Source organism: Canis lupus, chromosome 7 (genome assembly GCF_048164855.1).
Source record: "Canis lupus baileyi chromosome 7, mCanLup2.hap1, whole genome shotgun sequence".
NCBI lineage: Eukaryota > Metazoa > Chordata > Mammalia > Carnivora > Canidae > Canis > Canis lupus.
The window spans coordinates 52,527,133-52,549,997 of NC_132844.1; the positions used below are offsets into that span (position 1 = coordinate 52,527,133).

At 42.2% G+C, this 22,865-nt stretch overlaps 1 protein-coding gene and 1 long non-coding RNA gene across 7 annotated transcripts in view; one reads left to right on the plus strand and one right to left on the minus strand.

Moving 5' to 3' along the window:
• LOC140636878 (uncharacterized) overlaps positions 1-12,313 on the plus strand; it is a 28,826-nt gene extending 16,513 nt beyond the window's left edge. Inside the window, exons 2-3 of the long non-coding RNA XR_012034107.1 lie at positions 10,594-10,838; positions 12,114-12,313. This is a non-coding gene — a long non-coding RNA (uncharacterized lncRNA). The remainder of the gene's footprint in view (positions 1-10,593; positions 10,839-12,113) is intronic.
• Positions 1-22,865, minus strand: part of PAQR8 (progestin and adipoQ receptor family member 8) — a 95,842-nt gene that overhangs the window by 25,405 nt on the left and 47,572 nt on the right. For 2 of the 6 annotated variants that reach the window (XR_012034102.1, XR_012034104.1), the window contains one exon: positions 20,044-20,321. The exons of the other annotated variants lie outside the window; for them this stretch is intronic. The gene's annotated coding sequence lies outside the window, so the exon portion shown is untranslated. Of the gene's footprint in view, positions 1-20,043; positions 20,322-22,865 lie in introns of those variants that run through there. 6 annotated transcript variants of the gene reach the window in all.

Here is a 22,865-nt window from a genome sequence, read left to right on the forward strand (position 1 = left end):
TACCATATTTTGGTTATCCACTCATTTGTCAGTGGACATTTGAGTGCTTCCACCTTTCAGCTAAGGTGAGTAACACTGCTATGAACATAGGTGTGCAAGTATCTCTTTGAGAACCTGCTTTCAGTTCTTAAGAACTTGCTTTCTGCAGTTTTTAAAAAAAATTTTTTAAATTTATTTATGATAGTCACAGAGATAGAGAGAGAGAGGCAGAGACACAGGCAGAGGGAGAAGCAGGCTCCATGCACCGGGAGCCCGACGTGGGATCCGATCCCGGGTCTCCAGGATCGCGCTCTGGGCCAAAGGCAGGCGCCAAACCGCTGTGCCACCCAGGGATCCCGCTTTCTGCAGTTTAAGTTTCTTTCGGCAGTCAACTGTGGTTCAGAAGCAAATGATTATCCTTCTGATGTATCCTCAGAAGGTCCATAGGAGCCTAATGCTACATCACAATGCCTGCATCATTCACCTCACTTCATCTCATCACGTGAGCATGTTATCCTCTCATATTACAAGAATGCTGAGGACAGTACCACAAGGTATTCTGAGACAGAACACATTCACATAACTTTGTTATAGTATATTGTTATAACTGTTCTATTTTATTAGTTATTGTTCATCTCTCTGTTTGCCTAATTTATGTTAAACATTATCATAAGTATTTGTGTATAGGATATACATAGAGTTCACTATGTATAGTGAACAGGCAGTTTCAGGCATCTACTGGGGGTCTTGGAATGTAGCCCCTACAGATACGGGGGAGGGGAACTACTATATACTCAGAAGTGGAATTGTTCCATCATTGGTAATTCTAGTTTTTTGAAGATTTATTTATTTATTTGAGAAAGAGAGACAGAGAGAGTCGGGGGGAGAGGAAGAGGGAGAAGGAGAGAGATAATTTCAAGCAGACTCTCCACTGAGTGCGGAGCCCGACATAGGGCTCAGATCTCACGATCCTGAGATCATGACCTGAGCCAAAATCAAGAGTCAGACATTTAAGTGACTGGGCCACCCAGGCACCCCAGTAATTCTATTTTCTAATTTTTTAAAGACCTGCCATACTGTTTTCCATACTGCCTGCACCATTTTACAATCCAGCGAATAGTACACAAGGGTTCCAATTCTTCAGCATCTTTGGCAACATTTGTTAACAATAACATTTGTTATTATCTGGCTTTTTTTTTTTTGTAGCCACCTTAATAGTGGCTAAAAAATAATCTATTATTTTTATTTATTATGTTTCTTGTCTGTCCTTCCTGGCCTGGCTACTAAACCAGCAGGGGGATTTTTGTCTATTTTGTTCACGGATGTATCCCTGAACCTAGAACAGGATTTGGCATATAGTAAGTAAGCAGTAAATATTTTAAGAATGAATAAATGAATTGGTGAAAGAAAGACACACTGACAGTATACTAGTCTTAAATTTCCTAGTTTCTATGTCAACATCTCAATCTAGCTATCTGTCTATCATTCCATCCATCTATATCGTCCACACATTACCTTTATGCAAGCTACTTAGCACCTTATGAAAGCAATTATTCTTTTAAAAAATTATTGGCCGAGTGTCCACTATGTGCCATTATTTTGTTCAATATTGTTCAAATAGAAATTCTGAAGCACATGGAATTCAGTATTTTTGGAGAGCTCACAAGAAATCCATAAGAAAGCCAATGAGAGGGATGCCTGGGTAGCTCAGTGCTTGGGCACCTGCCTCCAGCTCAGGTCATGATCCCAGGATCTGGGATCAAGTCTTGCATTGGGCTCACTGTGAGGAGTCTGCTTCTCCTTCTGCCTATGTCTCTGCCACTTTCTTTCTCTGTGTCTCTCGTGAATAAATAAATAATTTTTTTTTAATTTATGATAGTCACACACACAGAGAGAGAGAGAGAGAGACAGAGACATAGGCAGAGGGAGAAGCAGGCTCCATGCACCGGGAGCCCGACGTGGGACTCGATCCCGGGTCTCCAGGATCGCGCCCTGGGCCAAAGGCAGGTGCTAAACCGCTGTGCCACCCAGGGATCCCCTAAATAAATAAATCTTAAAAAAAAAGAAAAAAAGAAAAAAGAAAAAAGAAAGAAAACCAAGGAGAGAATCTGTAGTACACAGAAAACTTAGTTCTTATCTGGCATGTCCATTTATTCTCAATGTCCATTTGATACCTTTGCTCATTTGTGCATACCTCAAAATGAACACAACCAAACAGAACAGAGCTGCTTCCTCCACTGACCTTCCTTCTGTCCCACACTCCTTGTTTCTATCTCACTGAGTAGCTCCCAGAAACCATATATATATTTTTTCCCTCAGTTTAACCTGGTACTCCTTTTATCCAGTTGCCAATAATAACTATTACTGACATATGAATGACATATAGTAAGCTCTTACTCTATGCGAGGAACACTTCTAAGTTCTTTGCATCTTATTAACTTGTTTATTCCTCACAACTCTATTAAATGGAATACAGATGAGGCAAAAGGTCAAATCTCTTGCCCAAGGGAAGGGACCACCTGGCTGGGAAGTGGTAGAGCCAGAATCTGTACCCAGATGGTATTGCTCCAGAGGCTATGCCCTGAACTTCTATACTACTCAAGAAATACTGTTTCAACCTCATTTATTCTGAAATGTATTAGCTAACTTTCCTAAATGTGTAAGTGAAAATAATTTGTATAATTCAGAACTGTGCAAGTCCTTTAGCTCCTTCTAGATATCAGTGATCATTAGATAGCTTGGATAACGAAGGTACCAATGATCAGAAAGATTGTGGACAGTGTCTACGGTGTGCCTAGAGCCTTACTGGGAAGTTGCTTTCAAATAAAAGTTCTCGTAGGACTTTATTTTCCTGTTTTGATAGTTTTTTTTTTCAAAGTGCAATGTGTCAGTAACAATTAGCTTAACTGAAGATTTTGATTAGTCAAAACTATATTGCAGTTGATACATTATCATTAATGTAAACAAGGCATATCCATTATATAAATACTATTAAAAAATGGACAATTTTTTCTACTTTGAGATTGTATTGATCTTGGAGGCCAAAGGCACCAGAAGGAAGAAGACCCAAATCCTACTCAAATTAAATGAATCACATACTTAAAAATAAACCACAATCCTTCTGGCACCAACAGTGCCATCTGTAAATGGAGAATAATAAAGGCCAACAACTTGAGATTCCTGAATTAAAGTTGAAAAAATAAAAAAACAAATGTAACTATAAGCCTAAGACAAGAGGACTACAGGTCCAGAAAGTGTCACTTCCAAATTTCAAGCTGATTTTGTGTATAACAGCCCACATTATTTAAGTTCATCATCCATTTCACATTCAAACAAGATCCTTTTAAATCAGATGATTTTGGGATCCCTGGGTGGCGCAGTGGTTTGGCGCCTGCCTTTGGCCCAGGGCGCGATCCTGGAGACCCGGGATCGAATCCCACATCGGGCTCCCAGTGCATGGAGCCTGCTTCTCCCTCTGCCTGTGTCTCTGCCTCTCTCTCTCTCTCTCTGTGGCTATCATAAATAAATAAAAAATTAAAAAAAAAATCAGATGATTTTAACTCCAAAGGGATGCACTTTCACACCCCAAGAGTGCCTTTAGAAAACAAAAGATGCAGTACCAGCCAGAAGCAATTCAGGCAAGTTCCATAGATCATATGGTCTTGGGAAGAGACAAGCACTGATTGTTACCAGAAAACTCAAGGTCAGTACTTGCAGTTCCATTTCCACCACCCCGGCGCTCCCTTCCACAAAGGACGGTAGTATCTACTGAAAAGTTGCAATTATCCCCCAGGCTTGCTATTATTTCAGCCTCACCAGCCACTCATCCCAGGCAGAGAATTCAACTACTTTGGACATTCCCAAAAACAGCAAATGATGGTTTTTGGCCTCTTTTTATATGACATCCAAAAGGATGGAGGAGGTAAAGAATGGTCGTAAACAAGAAGTGATTTCAGTTGAAGTATGATTTTTAGATAAGCATTGCTAGATAAAAGCAGGAAGCAGGGCTCTAAACCTAACCTGATTTTTAAAAAATACCTTTAAAATACTGGGCCAGAGTAATGCTTTGTTGACCTATGTGGTTTTTCCCTTTCCCCTACCCCCTCATATCCAGTTGAGACTTCTGAAGTAGAAAGGGGCCTCTGCAGATCTGCTAATAAATCAGAGCATTCCAAAATGAACCTTGGTTTGACTTTTGCTTGCAAAAGAATGTACTGTTGGTTAAAACAAGAGAAAACCACACTTGACACATACAGCCTGCTCTTGACCACCCAGAGGGCAGCCTGACCCTCTGTCAATCTTCCTAGAGATGGCCAGGCCTGGAGCAGCCCTCGCAGCCTCTGCCCACACGGTTTATCAGAGGGTAATTTTTTTCTAGTGACTATAGACTGGCCCAGGCTATTCCTACTGTTTAGTACATTATCTATAATATGATCATGAGTACTTAAAACATCTGTCAAGGAAGTCTTGTCACTTCACAGGCATTAACTTAACAACCTCCAAATTTCTTCAGAAGTAAAAAGGATTGGTAGTCAGCTGAGAGTAAGTTAATTACAATGAAGCACAAAGTTTCTTGTTTTCACTTCTCATTCACTAAATTCAGCTTAATACAACTGCTAGATTAGGAACTCTTAAGGACAGGCTCTGGGCTGCCATTTCCTTTCTATGCCCCTTAAGCATTAAGCATTCCATTTCTCCCATGAAAAGAATGATCTTAATTAGTCTTACTGACTAACCAACAATCTACAAACTGAATCGACTTTGGGTTTGTGTTATGGAAATCCACAGGAACCTACTATGGATTGGAAAGTCACCACCTCCAAATCTTCCATGAACCATCAACATTTAAAACATTTTCCATTGTCATCTGTTCTCCAGATGGTGGTAACCTCTCCCTCCTGACCTTTGATCTGATTCTGGCTGAAAGAAGAGAGCTGGTCCCTAACTGTTAAAGACCAAATGTGACCCCAGGCAGAAAGGCTCAAGGGATTATAGTGCAGGGAGAGCTTTAAAGACCATTTACTTTGGAGACAGCAAATAGATTTCAACTCTCATGCCAACCTCTTTGGTAAGGGCTTCCTAGGGTCCTGTGCTGAGAGGCATTCTAGGCCTGGGCTGAACTCAGAGGGAAAAGTGCTGTGTTTGATTTACTGCCATAGGCTCTGAAGGGACACCAGGCTCAGGTGGGAGCCATGGCACAGAGCCATGTATTTGCCATCCCCAAGTTGATTCTACGATAGAGAGCTAAGAGACTTGCAGTCCACCACTTTCCCCGCTTGACTTTTTTTAAAAAGTAGAAGTTGGAGCAATCATGAAAAACTGTTTTGAAATATTGATGAAATAAATATTTAAAGAAAATCCATACGCCCTGAAAAGGACATCAGCTGAAGTCCTTGCTGGCATGTCCCAGAGAAAGCCAAAGGAGGAATTTATTTTTTATTTTTAAAAGATTTTTATTTATTTGAGAGAGAGAAGGGGGCAGGGAGGGGAGAATCTCAAGCAGACTCCATGCTGAGAGTGGAGTCTGACCTGGGTTTCAATCCCACAACCCTGAGATCACGACCTGAGCCAAAACCAAGAGTCAACGCTCAACCAACTGAGCCACCCAGGTGCCCCCAAGGGTGGAATTTCTAAGCTCTTGCTCACCGACCTCCTGATAGGTGTCATATTTTAGAGCTCCACTGTGAGACGATTAAGTAGGAACTGTGTAGTTCTCCATGGGTTATGTGGCTTCTGTGATAGGACTGCATGGGGAATGATGAAGAAAAAAAAAAAGACTGAGGTTTGAGAGTCAAGTAAATGTCAATGATTCCCAAAGACAAAGGAGAGTATTAAGCAGAAAAGTCAATGTGATGCTTGTTTTGATAAGAAAAATAGGGAATCAATTTCTTGAACTTGAACCAGCGAAGCTCTCTTCTTCACACAATCAATAGTATTTACTTGCTTTCTGCTCTGCTCCTAACACTGATGGACCAAGTGGGTGCAGACAAGGCAAATAGCATGTGCCTTTCACAGCCAGCTTATATAATTTCTCTCCCTCTCCCCTGAGGTGGGCTTGGATGCCAGAAGCCAAGTTAACCCTCTGGAGAGACAGAGTTGGCCTCCCAACATCTACTCTGTGTTGTCAGCCAACTGGCTCCCAGGTGAGGAGAACATTTTTGGCAGTAACTGTAGTACAAAGCAAGCAAGAGACCTTAAGAAAAGGCAAGGGAGAGGAGGCAGGCATGTGATTCTGGAGACAAATAAACACAATTAGCTGTGCTAGAAACAAACTGAAAAGCCTCAGTGGGAAGACTGAATCCTTCTGCCAAGAGAGAAAACCAAAGGGAAATTCATTAAAAAAACAAAAAAACACCCTTTTGCTTCCCTTGGCAGCCGGGGTCCAACAACAGTCATATTTTCTATCAAGTCCTTTCCCTTGTGGGTTTCTCCAACATCTCAAATACTATGGCAATAATGGTGCTTTATCAGGTTTGCTGCCCAGAGAGAATACACTAATGTTTCAGGCTGATCATATCATTCAATGGAGATGACAATTCCAAGCCTTTTAGAGGCATTCTGTCCCTGTGTACTGAAAGAGAACCCAATTTGCAGCAGTGGTCAGGTGGGTGAATTCACAGAAACCAATAGTTATATCCCTGAACATCTGTTCTTCCACCCCAAGATCCAATTGTGTAGTGTAGGATTGGCTACAGCAGAGAGGTTTAGAGGCAACCACCTAGAATGGCGGTTAACAGAACAGGCTCTGGAGTTAGACAACTTGTAAGACCGCCACTTACACCTTGGGTGACCCTGGGCAAGTAATTTAATCTCCTTGTGCCTCATTGTCTCCATCTATAAAATAAGAATATAATAGTACCTGACTAATAAATTTAATTGTTGTGAATTTTAAAGAACTATAATGAAAGAGTCATTATCTTTTAGAATTTCATTATCTTTTCCTTTCTCCAAACACCCAACTACCCAATCTTTTCACCATCAAACCTACTTTAAATTATTATTCATTTCCTATGCTTTGAAAGTTTACAAAATCAACTACATCCAATAAATATTCATTATCCCCTATATTTTAGTTAGATACACACAAGTCAGGGTTTGAGTCAGCTTTAGATGAGCTGATGATTGGCTCCAAACTAAGTTGCCATCACGCCAGCCCATGGCAAAGCACTTCCAAGTTTTAAGGGCCTGAGCAGCACACATATATGCAGTTTTGCAGGTGTATGAGATAATGAAAAAAATGCCCAATGTATACCTCCACCACCACCTCTACCCCTACCTCTCACCCCCTACCACCAGAGTCTATGCCTCCAATACGTCCAGGAAACCGCATATATAAATTCAGAGTCAGTTCCAGAAACTTCCAGTTCCTGGAATCCCTTAAATAGGGTGATGATCTGGATGGACAGGAAAATCCACCCTGGACCAATTCCAGGCTAGATATACACTCTAAGGGAGTCCTTAATTAAACTCACACTCATCCACTCCATGCCCTCTTACAAACAAGGAATCGTCCACCCCAGCTCTGACATTTACTAACTATAATGGCCTTGGGCTAGCCATTTCATCTTTGTTTTCTCCTTTGTAAACTGGGATTATCTCCCTTCCAAGGCTGTTTTAGGGATTAGAGATAATGTAAACAAACTGCATTGCACGATGCCTGACACAGGTAATTCCTCAGTACAGTAGCTACTTTATGTTGCTCTATGCCTGTGTGTATGCATGGGTGTATTATTATGCACCCATATCCTTTGGAATTGGTTTGTATTTTAGGCCCAGTGGTTCCCCAGGCCATGAGACATACCGAGGCCACATAATTATAGTTTATTATTTTCTGTCTCTTTCATTTGACAAAATTTTGATGCAGCTGCAGTCTCCTCCATAGAGCTAATGTATAGGTAACTATATTACTGTCATCAATACCTACAATGTCCTCTCCTGCTTGATTCCTTTTTTTCCTTCCATAAAAATCTTGTGACAATATCTTTTATTTAAAAAAATTATAAAAAGGAGAAAAATGTGGTACAAGTCTAGCAAGGCCATTCTTATTACTATTGTGAAATGTTTGCTAAATGTCCATGTCCACTATATATATACTGTGTAAAGTCAATGGATGAGATGAATATTAATAATAAAGCCAGAACTCCATTAGCAAAGACTTCAGTAATGATCCAGTAGCAATCCAGGCTTCTCTGGGGAAGTTTAGGGCTAATCGGAAATCTTTATTTTATTTTTAACCTTACCTAAACCTAGCAGTCTCTTTCCCCTCCTCCTGAGTTATTTTTCTTCATAACATTTTTCACTACCTAAAAGAATATATTTCCTGATTTTGTTTATTGTCTGTCTCCCCACAAGAGAATATATGTTACATGAAAGGGATCTTGATCATGTCTGTATCTCTAACAACTATAATAATGCCAACCACAGAGTAGGCCCTTGAAAAATATTTTGTAATTATTTCATTATCATTTCCTTTCTCTAAACACCCAACTACAAAAACACATCTAGATATGCAATCCTGCCATATGTTTTCCTCACATAGCTGACCACTGCGACCCACTGCAGAAGACAGGGTATAAACACCTAAGCACAGAGTGTATGAAGTGGTACCATGTGAGGTGAAGAAAAATGAAGCAGAATGAAGTGATTTCCTTAGGGCCTTATGTACACCACATAAAGGTATCATTCTGATTTTTGGCCTTGTGCTATTGGTTAAGCTTTCCCCCATCAGAAATACCTACCTCTCTAACCTAACCTAACCTAACCTAACCTAAATGTTACCTCTATTCAAGATCTCATTCAGGTTGTTTCTCCTGAATTATACTGACTTTAAGAGCTCACAGTGGCTCTGCCCTTTGCTATCCAGTGCTTTACAGCCCTGTGCTTAACTATAAGCAGTTTAAGGTTTTCTTTCTTATATGAGAAAAAAAAAAACTGTTTCTTCAAATGTATTACAGGTTCCTTAAGCACAAAATCATGTTTTATCTTTCTCTTAAATCCCTCAAAGTAATTAGCACAGTGTTGGGCACTTATTGTGTCGTCAAAACCCTATACATGAACTGACAGATTTCCAATTTGAATCCCACCTCTGCTACTCTGGCATGATTCCATTTACTTCCCCAAGTATATGTTTTCTTTTTTTTCCCTCATCCTTCCAAGTGCTCCTCTATCAGAATGATTCTCCAGCTGCAAAAATCTAAAATATTACCATCTTAGATAAGACAAAATTGTTGAGGACCCTGAGAGCAGCAAGTCAGAAGGTGCCATTACATTCTGAGTTGTAAGCCATAAACAACAAAGTCATCATCATTCAGAATGTTTGGGGGGGGGGGGGAGAAAAACGCAAGAAATACCTATAGCACCTCATGAATTAACCTGAACCCTTCACCAAGCCAAGATCTGATGAATCATTTTCTACCTGAAATGCTGCCCAGTTTCAATGACATTCCTGCAGCTTTACCTCAACCTGCCTGGGTGACATTCTAGTACCACAGCCAATTCCGACCACGGCATCTGTGTATGTAGGAAACTAACTTCATGTTCTGAAGTCCTCAGGGCTCCTGGCAGCTCGAGAGAACAATAGCAGCGTCTTTATTTTGTTTAAGTGCAGGAATAAAAAAAACTAAGCTGGAACTCTTGGAATGAATTCTTTATTTTATTTTTTTTTATTTTTATTTTTTGGAATGAATTCTTTGGACAGACTTGAATAGACTATGGAGAATATAAAATTTCTTTTTTCTTTTTTTTTTTTTTTAGATTTATTTATTTATTCATTCAGAGAGAGGCAGAGACACAGGCAGAGGGAGAAGCAGGCTCCATGCAGGAAGCCCGACGTGGGACTAGATCCTGGATCTCCAGGATCACAACCCGGGCTGCAGACGGCGCTAAACCGCTGCGCCACCGGGGCTGCCCTAAATTTTCTAATTCAAGAGCCAATACACTTGATACACATTGATTTTACATCATCCTCCCTTTTCGTCCTTTTTTTTTTTTTTTTTTTTAATTTCTTACCAATCCTCTGCAGAGTCTAAAAGAAAAACAAGAAGGTAGTTTTCACCAACAGAAGGTTTATTTCTCACAAAAGTATGATCTATAAGCCATATTCAGCAAAGTATGTGTGTTTTAATTCCATCTTCAATTGGTTGGAGTAGGTGCAGCCCTCCTCCAGTTTTACACCTGTAGATTTATCTTTGACCTCTTGGGTATCCTCTTAGACTCCAAGAGCAGGTGTTAAGGATAAGGTAAATACAGAGTTTCAAGCCACTGATGAAAAGCAACAAATTCTCTATTCCTTGAGAATAGAAACATGTTTTCTTCTCTGCTTTTCTTAATCTTGGATTGCATCATCCGGGAAGGATAAATGTCACTGCCCTTAATGTTAGCTACATCTCAAGACCAACAAAAAAGTCTTAACATCAGCAACCTTTGCTTTGAACCTCAAATCCTAGGAGTTGGGAACTGGTTAAACTCAGATATCAGCTCAGCCTGGGGATCCTTGGTACTTCTCTGGGTATACTCATCTCAAAATTTTGACGTCTCCAATTATCTCTACTATATATTAACATTCATTGTAATTATGATTAATTTACTCACTCAACAAATTTCCTTCTTATATAGTATTGAATCCTCTTCACGTACGAAAATACTTTATTGACTGTCTAGATGGCTTGGAAGCTTGTACCCTCCCGGACATGCAGAGAAGGAAATTATTCCTGAAGCCCCAGGCTTAACTCAACCTGATCATCCAACCCCATTGACTTACAACAGAGAGCAGCAGTTCCCCACTTCTGCAGAAGTGTGGTTTCTCAATGTCACATGGGATAATGTGAAGTCTAATTCTTCCACTCTAAGCTTCTCAGGAGGTAACCAACCAGCCCTCTCCTATTTACACTTGACCTGAACTTTGCATTGCTCTGGTCATTTTACCCCCGTGTAAAGGTATTAGAAAGCCACAATAAATACTCCCTCCCCCTCAATCTTTAAAGGGGAAGGTCATCTCTAAAACTTACCTGCAAACTGCATCCTCCATTCGGGCAGGGACAGCATTTTTTGCTCATCATTCTATCTCTACTGTTTAGCATGGTCCTTAGTATTTGATGAATGAATGAATGAATGAATGAATGCATGCATGAACAAGATGTCTTTGGGTTCCAGACCACTGAGAAATCCATCAAGATCTCACTCCAGGGTTAGTGTTCAGGTTCCTTTGCAGCCAGGACTACCAAAGCCCCATCATGAAATTTCAGCAATTCATGGCACTGAGCATCATCAACAGTCTGAACAAGGATCCATAAAGTAGCTCAGGTGGCAGAGAAGGGTTTCCTCACTTCATCACTGCAGGTGTAGACTTCTAGCCACATGCACAAGGAAAGCTGAGTGGAAGCTACAAGTACTAGCCTGAGTGTTTTGTTCCCCCCAAGTTCCATTTATGTGGAAGCCCTAACCTCCCATGTGATGACTGATATTTGAATGTGGGGCCTTTAGGAAGTAATTAGATTTAGATGAGATCATTAGGACTTGGTCTCCATGATAAGATTAGTGTCCTTACAAGTAGAGGAAAAGAACTCTTGCCCTTGGGCTCTCTCTCTCTCTCTTTCTTTCTCTCCTCCCCCACCCCCCACCATGGGAGCACACAGCAAGAAGGCAGCCATCTGTGAATCAGGAAGAAGGAGGGCCCTCACTAGGAACCGAGTCTGCTGCACCTGGATCTTGGGCTTCCTAGTCTCCAGAACTGTGAGAAATAAACTTTTGGTGTTTAAGCCACCCAGCCTATGGTATTTTGTTATGGCAACTTGAGCAGACTAAGAGATAGAGCCATTTCTCTGTTATTTAAACAATCCCTAGAGGCTGGAATGTAGACGTTAGAGAAATGGCAACAAACCAGTACTGAGGCAATAAAGAGCACACATAAAGAGTGTGGGTTTGCTGTCAGGGCTCAGTTCTGCTCCTTGGGCAGGTCATAACCTGTTTCTTCATCTGTGCAATGGGGCTAATCATAGTACCTATCTCATAGGATTGTTTTGAGAATTAAATGAAGTAACACAAACACATTTCTTGACACTAGCAAGTGCCAGTCAACAGTTATTATTTTTACAATGTTGAAGCCAACTCATGCTCTAGTTGTATCTTTCTCCTAGGGTCTCCTAATCAGAAGAAGCAGTGAGATGTGGTGGACTGAGCCCTGTAGCAGTCATCAGAAGCCCTGAAAGTTTGAGTCCCTGTTTTAGTCATTTTCTCATTGTGATTTTGACAAATGGCTTACCCTCACCAACCCCAAGTTTCCTTCATCTGTTAAAAAAAAAAAAAAATGATGATATCTGTTCTCTAGGCCTCCATAGGACGGTTGCAAAAGTTGTATTTGACAAGAAACATAAAAGCATTTTGAAATCTGTCCAGCAGGTGCTCACACAGGAATATTGAGAGAGGTAAATTTGTCAATATTAAATACCTCTAAGGCTCTAAAACAATGTTTTTCAAACTTTTTGACTGAAACCCATTAAAAGAAACATTTTACATTGCAAACAAACATCCATTGCTAAAACAAAAGCTTAACAAAATAATTCTTATGTTATTTTGATATTTTTAATTAGACTCTCTTTCTTTCCCTTCCCTCTTCCCTCCCTTGTTTTCTTTTTCTTTTTCTTTCTTTCTTTCTTTCTTTTTCTTTCTTTCTTTCTTTCTTCTCTTTCTTCTCTTTCTCTTTCTTTCTTTCTTTCTTCTCTTTCTTTTTCTTTCTTTCTTTCTTTCTTTCTTTCTTTCTTTCTTTCTTTCTTTCTTTCTTTCTTTCTTTCAATGCAGACCATTAATTTCATAAGGCATGGTCCTAACTTTCAGCTCTCACTAGGCATCATTATAATTTCAAAAATCTGATATCTACGCCCTGTTGAAATTCTCAATCAATGGTTTGTGGTGGGACTGAGGCATCAGCATTCTTAAGAAATCCCCAGTTGATTTTACTGTATAACACAACTAATGGTTTCTAGCTCACAGCTAAAAAAACCACTGTTTTATTTACATCCTGGTCTGCTAAATACTCTCTGCACCCAGAATGGCTGCCCCACCCCCACCCTGCGGAGGCTTCCTTGCTTACAGTGAGCGCATTACTCACTCAGTGGCTCCAGTGTGCAGGAGGAAAACACAGAAAGGCAAGAAGATCAAAACAGAGCCTGGGCTTTATGGGAGGTCTCCTATCTTCTCCCAGATGGCTGGTAACCCCACATAGAGCAAAAAACGAGTGGACTTAAATGATTCCTTAAAAAGCAAAGGGACCCCTACAAGAACTTGTTGCTTGAGTAGGAGAGGCTAAGGAAAATAAAGGGAAACTGCCAGACCTTGCTCATAGCCTGCTAATGCAGTAGAGAAAGCTTTGACCAGGCATATACAAGGGTCTGAGTAGATCCTGGACATTAGCTCAGTTGAGGGGAGTTTCCCAGCTTGGCTACCTCCTTCCTTGTTTAGCTCAGATGTAACAGAAAAGGCCTCCACCCACAGTGCACCTTTCCTCTACACAGGGGAGGTGTGCGGGACTGACTGTCCTGTTCATTTGGTTAGAGTCATCCTTAGCCTATACTTAGCTGCCCAGCAGAACCAGGGCAGAACCTGGGCCAGAATGCAGAAGGAACCACGGGGACCAGAGACCATAAGTTTGTGTCTCTGCCCTACACCTGAACACATAGATGGGATCAGGAAGCCTGGACTGGTTCTGTATACAATGGATTAAATAACCAAAGCTGTCTGTTTGAAGTCTAGTCTCTAGATTTACAAAACAGATGTAATACTAAGAGTTACCATTTACTGGGCACCTTCTGTATACTAAGCACTTTATATACATTATCTCATTTAATTCCACAATATCTCTTCAGACACGAGTTTTACGAAATCTCAGGTTTAAAGAACTTGCCCAGGGATATGCTAGGATGCTAACGCAGGTTGATGCCCACTCCAGATCCCATGCTCCAGTCCAGAGTTTCTTTCTTAGCACTACTAATGTTTCAATTGGTCATTCTTTGTTTTGAGGGCTGTCCTCTGCATTACACTGTGCTTAGCAGCATCTTTGGCCAGTAACATCCCTCTCCCCTCCAGCTGTGATTATAAAAAATGTCTCCAGACATTATCAGATATGCAGAATGGGGGAGGGGACCATTCCCCCCCCCCCCCCCCTTTAGAGTAGAACCTTTACTCTGGTCTAAACCACCTTGCTGTCTTGTTTCCTGGTACTTTATAAATACATCAACCACTACTCAGAAGACAGACAGAGCTGGAACCAAACACTACTATGGAGGTGATAATTAGAACATTCTAGAACAGTACTGTACAACAATAATACCACCTTATGCTACAGTTAGTTATATATCACTTACAATTCACTAAGACTTTTATAGCCATTATCTCCTTTCACGGCATATGACTGCACAGCAGGATCTAATTCTGAAAGAGTTAATTCACTTCAAAAATACGAACACTGTTAAGAGATCCATATATTTAACCTTCTCTAAGAAATTGAGGGAAAAGAACATGTAGTGAAATCCACATTAATCCTTAGTCCCATAAGCCATTAGGAGAAAAAACTTTTGCTACCACATGGTCCTAAGGGAACACCTTATGTGAACTCTTAGAGGACAGATCTGTTTCGACCTTTATCTTCTGCACACACCTGCCTAAAACAGAGAACTCTCACTGAATGTTGAGCATTTCATGAAACATGTATTTCATAGTAATCCTTAACTATCTGATTGATTAAAACTAAGAAAATTCTTTTCCCAAAAAATAGGGAGGAAGACAAACCATGAGAGACTCCTAACTCTGGGAAACAAACAAAGGGTTGCAGAAGGGGAGGAAGGTGGGGGGATGGGGTAACTGGGTGACGGGCACTGAGCAAGGCACTTGATGGGATGAACACTGGGTGTTATATGTTGGCAAATTGAATTTAAATTAAAAAATAAAAAATAAAATTGTAAAAAACAATCTTTTCCCACATTTTTATATCTCCCTAATTTATATTTAAACAAAAATCACAGAATCAGAAAAAAATTAATGTCAATATTTATGAAAGAGCTGAGACCTTAGTGCCAAGTTATTCTTCCATTTCATTTAACAAAGCAGATTGAAATTTAAGTTTAACTAATACAAATGTGCACCAGAATCATCCCTTTTAATAGAGGCCCACAGAATGGTACCTATTACATTAGAATAGTAATTGACCAATCAAGGAAAAGAATTATAGGAGGAGCTTTTAAAGTTTTTACTTCAGATTTTCACCAAACTGTTATACCTAACATACAATAAAAGTAAGAATGTTGGTTTTTTAAAAAATCTAAACTCAAAAAAAGCAGGTAGCAATGGTTGTTTTTAAGGTCACTTTAAAAACTCTTGAGAAGCTAGGAGAGTAAAAACAAAATGTTCCCATTCACGTATTCATTTGCAAAGCCCAGAAAAATTACCTGGGAAATGGTAAATTTATACATGGCTTCAAAGGAATCTTAGTATAAAACTATCAATAAACAATATTAATAACAAAGATAGCTAGACTCTCTTGAGCACTTATGTGTTGGGCACTGGACCCAGTATTTTACATGCAGAAATCTCATCATAACCTCCTGGGGTGTACACTCATTAGCATCTTCATTTTAATGTAAGAAAACTAAGGGTGAAAGAGATGAAATCACTTGCCCAAGATCACAGCTAGATCAAGATTCAAGCCCTGGGTGTATGAAGCTTCAGGTTATAGAACTTTAAAAAAATTGATTATTTAGGGAATAAATGTAAAAAGGATATGTTAATTTTTCATTGTGTGCCCTGGAGTCCCAAAACTGAAATGGATTTGCAAAACTCACTCTCCTCTCCTTACTTCTATATAGATCCCTTTCACATAAAAGCTCAAGTACCAGGCATTAACTACATGTGAGGTAGGTGACCCTCTGGGTACCATATTTGTGTGCATGAGAAAACAACTCTTTGTTTGTTTTGCCTTCTGTAAAAATGCAGTGATAGGACCTGCCTGGTAAAGAATACGTTGAAAGAGAAAAGAAAGGCTTATTTTCTCTAGCCCAATAGGCCATAAAGTATAACAAGGGGTGACAGGACCAGTTTTTTTACACACATATGAGAGCATATATACCCCAATAAAGGTTGTAATTCAAAACAATTACTTTCCAATCCTAAACACATTCACATACCTGTACTGGATGCCCCTTCTAAATCCACCAGTCCTTCAAAAGGACTTTCATTACTTTAATAGGCATACTTCCTATTACAACCTCAATTCCTCACCTCAAAAACCAGAGTTGGTCCCACTTGCTATTTGGCTGTTTCCCAACTAAGGAAGGTTTGCCATCATGGAGGCAATTCAGTAAGTGTGTTACAAATTCTGAAGGCAACTCCAAGGTAGGAACTCTAAAATTATGCTCAGCAATGACAGCATGACTAGAATCAGGCCACAGCTTGCCAAGATGAGTCTTCTGAAGGGGAGAAATATTCATCTGAATGTATAAAGACTGGCATATTTATTTTAACATTTGGATAAAGAATAGAAAGAATCAGCTAGCTATGTCCAAGTAAATAAATATGCTGTGCAATAATGATAATGCAGATTTTGGTGCAAGGTTCTGACCACCCTCTTATTGAGAAAAAAAAAAAAAAAAAAAAAAAAAAAGCCTGTCCTGAAATGATACTTGTAAAGTGAATAAATCACTTTTCCATTAACTTGGATAATTATTGAAGAGATTTCCTTCTCATGAAGAAAAAAAAAAAAAAAAAAAAGAGTCCCAACATAAGCTAGTTGCCAAAATAGTCCTTGGTCCTCCCAGGAAGCTTAAATCTTAGTATATGTCATAATATGAACCTATATCTATAGCACAGAAGAAAAGGAGTGGGGATCATCTCTTTCCTCCTGCCCCTCAAAGCCCAGGATACGTCCGTGGATAAATGAACTGAATAGGATTCCTGCCCACCCCACCCCACCCCGTCATCCTGAATTAGCTGTTACGTGAAATAATTAAACTAATTACTATACAAAACTAACCGTATTGGATAAGTTATTATACAATGTCAATATTATTTAGCTAACTGAAGGGAGATAGAGACCCAAAACAAACAACAGGGGAAAAAAAAAAAACAAAAAACAAAATGTACTGGTCATTTGTTTATCTTTAGACACACATTTGGACACCCCATTCACTGAGGTCCTAAGCAGCCTAGTGTCCTGCCAGGTGACCTTGGTGAAGCAGCTCAGGGGTGGGTTCAGACTGTGAACACATCTTAAGAGCTAGAGTGCGGTTGAGGGCAGCCCACCTTCCATGCAGGTAACTTCCTACCAACTTCAGTAAAGGAAGCCCTCCCCAACACACACAATCCAAAACTGTACACTATTTCTCCTGTCTACTCGGCTGTGGAATGCAGCGCGTTTGTGGGCAGTGTGTGTTCGTGTGTGTGCGCGCGCGTGCACGCCCCCCCCCCCCCGCCTTGCTGATTTTCCTCCAGTTTTTACTCAGAAACAGCTTCTCCCAGAGTATAGGGGAATGGGGAGCAAGTGCCACCAGTGGATCTAAGAATTAAATGCACCTTTATTATGAGTTGTGCCCAAGGCACACACACAGGTAGAGCTTCTCTGCATATTTGAAATCTCACTCCTTAACGACTCTTTTAAGCCCCGCCTGTGCTCAGTGGGTCCCTGGGCAAGACGCCTTGTAACCCAGCTTGGAAACAGGAGGTGCGGCCAAGGCCCGGGCCGGGCCGGCGGATCTGCCCCCGAGCGTCCCGCTCCAGGTCCCACACGGATGCCCGGGATGCCCGGGATGCCCGGGAGGCCCGGGAGGCCCGGCGCCCCCGCGCGGCTCAGCGACCTGCGCCCCTGCCTGGTCCCTCCCGCCCCCCGGCGGTGGTGGCCTGGCCCCGCTCGCCCGAGCGAACGCCGTCTCGAGGCTTCCATGACCCCATTCCACCGAGAGGGCGCGACGTGCCGCGAGCCCTGCCTCCCGCCCCCGCCGCCGCCCCCGGCACCCCCGCCGCCCCGCCGCGCCTGCCCTTCCTCCGAGCCCCGGCGCCCCACCACGTAGCCCTGGCCCCCGCACAACTCCGCTTCCCGCGCCCCTTCCCCGACAGCGCCCCCATCCTTCTCCCCGAGGAGCCCGACCCTCTCCGGCCCCCCCCGCCCCGCCCCGCCGCCTCGGGCTTCCTCCCCTCCGCGCTCTCCCCGCCGCCCGGCGGAGGGCGCCCCAAGAATGCCGGCAGGACGCCCCGGTCCCCGCAGCGAAGCTCTCCCGCGTCGCGGTCCTGAGCCCCCTCGGTCCTCCAGGCTCGGGCTCCGCAGTCCCGCACGTCTGGATCCTGACCTGCAGCCTCGGCCCCAGGGCTCGGGCTCTGGGACTCCCCAGCCCCGGAGCACTGACCCCGGGCCCCCGGCTCGGCTCCTGCTCGTCGCGATTCTGGACGCCCTCGGGGTCGGGGTCGGGGTCGGGGTCGGGGTCGGGGCGCCCCAACCGCTGGAGGCTGACCTTCCCGCCCGCCTCCACCCCCCGCCCCGCCCCGCCCGCCGTTCTCGAGCCTGGGGCTCCCCATCCGCACGGTCCCGACCTCTCGCCCGGCCGGCGCGGCTCCCCCGACTCACCGCAGCGGCGGCGGCTGAGCCCGCGAGCGAGCCCAGCCCAGCCCGGCCCGCCCGGCCCGCACTCCGGCTCGGGCTCCCCGCTCCCAGCTTCCCTCCCGCAGGCGGCGGCGACTGCGGCGGGCGCAGCTCAGGGGAGCGGCCCGGGGGCGGGGACCGCCCGGCTCCGCCCCTTCCCGGCCGGGGGCGGGGGCGGGGGCGGGGCGGGGCGGGGAGGGGGGAGCAGACCCGCGCGCCCCCCGCGGCCCCCGACGCCGCCTCGCCCCCGAGGACGTCGAGGACCCCTGTCCCTCCCCCGGGGTCAGGCCGCACAGTCCCCTTTCAGCGGGGACTCGAGAGGTACAGAGGACTCGAGGGACAGAGAGACGCGTTAACTGCTGTCCTGTCGGTTCGAAGAACCCACTCCAGGGGCCCATTTCTGATGGGTTTTTTTTTGCTTTTTTTTTTGTTTTTTGGGGAGGTGTTTTTGGAGGACGGTGAGGGCAACAACAACAAACTTCATCTTCCATCCCAAGAGCGATTCAAATGCTGGCCTCTCCACCACCCGCATCTGCACCTTCAGGGCCATCCTGCCTGTGAGATCATGTGGTAGCACACCCAGGAGGGCCCTGGCAGACACACATTTTCACACTCCTGAGATACACCCGTGAAGTTCTCTCCTGTGACTTAAGCACACACAAACACACCTCTTGCACTGTCATGCTAGGAACCCACGTCCATACCCCTATATGCTCAATCCACAGCTCCCTAGCCAGTCGGCAGTATCCGTGACCTACATCCACAGGGCGACAGGGCAGGAGGTGAAATTCCACATGTAGACCCAGACTTGCCCCCCTTGCCGGTAATTTCTGGACCTTTTACCAGGATAACAATACACTTAAGATGTAAGAGCATCAATTAACAAATCAAATTGGCTTTGCTGTTAAAAAGCAGTGTCCATTATCTGGAAAAAAGAAAAACCGATCAGATCCTGAGAACATGGACTGAGCCAGTGCTCCTGCAGGAGATTCATTTGATTTATGTTATTGCTTTTCCGAGACACTGAGGCCTAACTCTGGTTTGGTGATACCTGGCAATTTGCCATTATACCACCCTGCTTAACAACAACACCTCACTTTTGTACTGTGTTTTCACTTTTCAAAACATTTTAAAATCCATTATTGTCTTTATCTTCAGCAAAACAACATGAAGCAAAGATAGGTTTTCCAACAGAAGTTATTTGAGTTTCATAAATGGAAGACTTAATAGATCCAGCAGTTCAGTGACCAGGTTTGAAGCAGAGTCAGGACTAGGAAAGAGTAAGGGGCCTGGTCTTCAGGTCCACTGCTCTTCCCACAGAATCACAGGCCCAACACACATAGATACTGGTGGAAATGTCACAGTAGGCCCTTGGCAGATTTGCCCTCTCCATCTCTGCTTTATCTCAAAGATGTCAGGGAATTCTCTATTCGCAAAAATGCAACCGCTCAATATTAACAGGCATTTATTTTTCATCCAAAGATCATAAATGTACAGCAAAGCTGATCGACAGGGGATAAACAGTCATTTTTTCCCCCTCTCTCTGCCACTCTAAAAACAAAATTACAGGTCAGCAAATATGAAGGCCCAACCACAGGCTCAGTCTAACTGAAGTGAGCTATCAGTGAGAGCTGATGAGTCTGTGAGATGCATGCTGATTATGCTTGCAGCTTTTCTTCTCCCCTGAGACTCCCTCCACCTGGAGCAATAGAAGGGTTCTCTTGTCCTAAAAGAAGACCAACAAGTCCTTTAAGGCTTTCTCAGTGTCACAGCAAGAAAATGGTATGAACCTTTATCTAGGGAGCAGGCGTCAAAGTGCAGCATGAAGCGTAATGGGTGTCAGGCATTTTTATCTGTGGGCAGAGGGTTCTGTTTACAAGCGTTGCCATCCAGAGCCACTAGATAAAAGACATGGTTCCTCATTCATCTTGCCTCTTTTTCTTTTAAGTGTGGTAAAATGCTCATAAATGTTACCATCTTAACCTTTTGAAAAAAACTTTTAATTGTGGTAACATAAACATAATATAAAATTTGCAACCTTAACCATTTTTCACATGTACAGCTCAGTAGCGTTAAGTACAGCCACAACCTTCATGCCTTATAAAACTACTTGGATCTTACACTAGCTTCTTCCATTTTTTTACTCAGAGGTGATGGCTCACTTCAGTTTGGGCAGTACAAGTGACATCTTTGGTAATTCTGGAAAAAAGAGTCCGAAAGTGACCTTACTATTTTTGAGTTAATAAAAGCCTTCTGGATTTTTCATAAAGGATAGTAAGGATGGCCTTTAGTACATAGAAGTTCACAGCCAACCTCCCTCCATGTAATACTTTCATCTGGCAACAAAATTTAGACTTTTGGTTTTTCCGAAAGCTGTTAAATAGGCAAGATCTGGGATATTACAGAATTTCCTCTAAAAGAGAATGCTAAACTGCTAACCCAATCAACATTCTATCAGACGCATTTCCCGTTCAGATTGCCCTTGAGAGCCACAGATGCAGCCAATATACAGTGTAATTAAAAAATAAATATGCAAGATTAAGGAGCTACTTTTGTACCAAACTCTTAACAAAATAATTTGGTCCATTTTATGTTGTATACATACCACACTGACACTGTTTTTCTATTGCTTTCACAGTGTGTTTACAAAGCATTGTTTTCCAAGAAGCTCCAAGTGCATGCGATGACATCGTATCACTAAACTTCTTACATTTTATGTGAAGTAGGAAAGGGGTAGAAACTGTTAGCCTTACAGTGACACAAAGAAATGGAAGTATGGTATAGCTAAAACATCTGCTGGAACATCTATTCTGGTTTATACTGGTCTACCCTGAAAGACCTACTCCTGAAAACTCATACAAGAGAGTGTTGTTTAAAAACACTAGTTATTTTTATTTTCTTTTTACATCTTATGGGCAAACAGAGGGCCATGAGTGTTTTCACTGTCTTGGCAGAGAAAAGGAGAATCACTTTGCACTGTGGACCACTATCCTATACCATACACAAAAAAATTACTCAAAAAGAAACTAAACTACTAAAAGAAAACATAGGCAGTAAGCTCCCTAATATGGTTCTTGGCAATGTTTTTTTGGATCTGACTTCAAAGGCAATGGCAACAAAAGCAAAAATAAACCAATGGGACTAGATCAAACGAAAAAGCTTCTGCAAGGCAAAGGAAACCATCAACAAAATAAAAAAGCAGCCTACAGAATGGGAGAAGATATTTGCAAATGATATATCCAATAAGGGGTTAATATCCAAACAACATACAACTCAGTAACAACAACATCCAAGCCCCAGATCGTCCAATTTAAAAATGGGATTTAAAATGTGAAGATCTGAATAGGCATTTTTCCACAGAAGACATGTAGATGGCAAACAGGCACACGAAAAGATTTACTAATAATCAGGGAAATGCAAATTCAAATTCACAATGAGATATCATGTCATACCTGTCAGAATGGCGATTACCAAAAAGATAAGAAGTAAGAAATGTTGGTGAGGATGTAGAGAAAAGGGAATGCTCTTGTGCTGCTGGTAAGAATGTAAATTGGTGTAGCCAGTATGGAAAACAGTATGGAATTTCCTGAGAAAACAAGAAATATAATTGCCCCGTGGTCCAGCAATTCCACTTCTGGGTATTTCTTCAAAGAAAATGAAAATACTAATTAGGAAAGACATATGTGTCCTATATGTTCATTGTAGCGTTATTCACAATAGCCAGGATGTGCAATCAACTGAAGTGCCCATTGATGGATGAATGTATAAAGAAGATGTATAAAGAAGACGGAATACTACTCAGCCATAACAAAGAATGAAATCTTGCCATTTGTGACAATATGGATGGATCCTGAGGGTATTATGCTAAGTGAGGTAAGTCAGGCAGAGAAAGACAAATAGTGTAGGATTTCACATATAAGTGGAATCTAAAAAACAAAACAAATTGAACAAACGAGCAGAAACTCATAGGTGTAGAGAACAGATTGGTGGTTGCCAAAGGGGAAATGGGTTTGGAAATGGGTGAAATGGGAGAAGGGGTCCCAGGGGTACAGACTTCTAATCATAAAATAAGTAAGTCATGGGGATGTAATGAACAGCAAGGTGACTATGGTCAATAATATTATATTGAATATCATGTAACTTTATATGGTGATAGAGGAAACTAGACTTACTGTGGTAATAGTTTTGCAAACTATACAAATATTGAATCATTGTGTTGAATACCTGAAATTAATATAATATTTTACATCAATTATACTTTAATAATAAA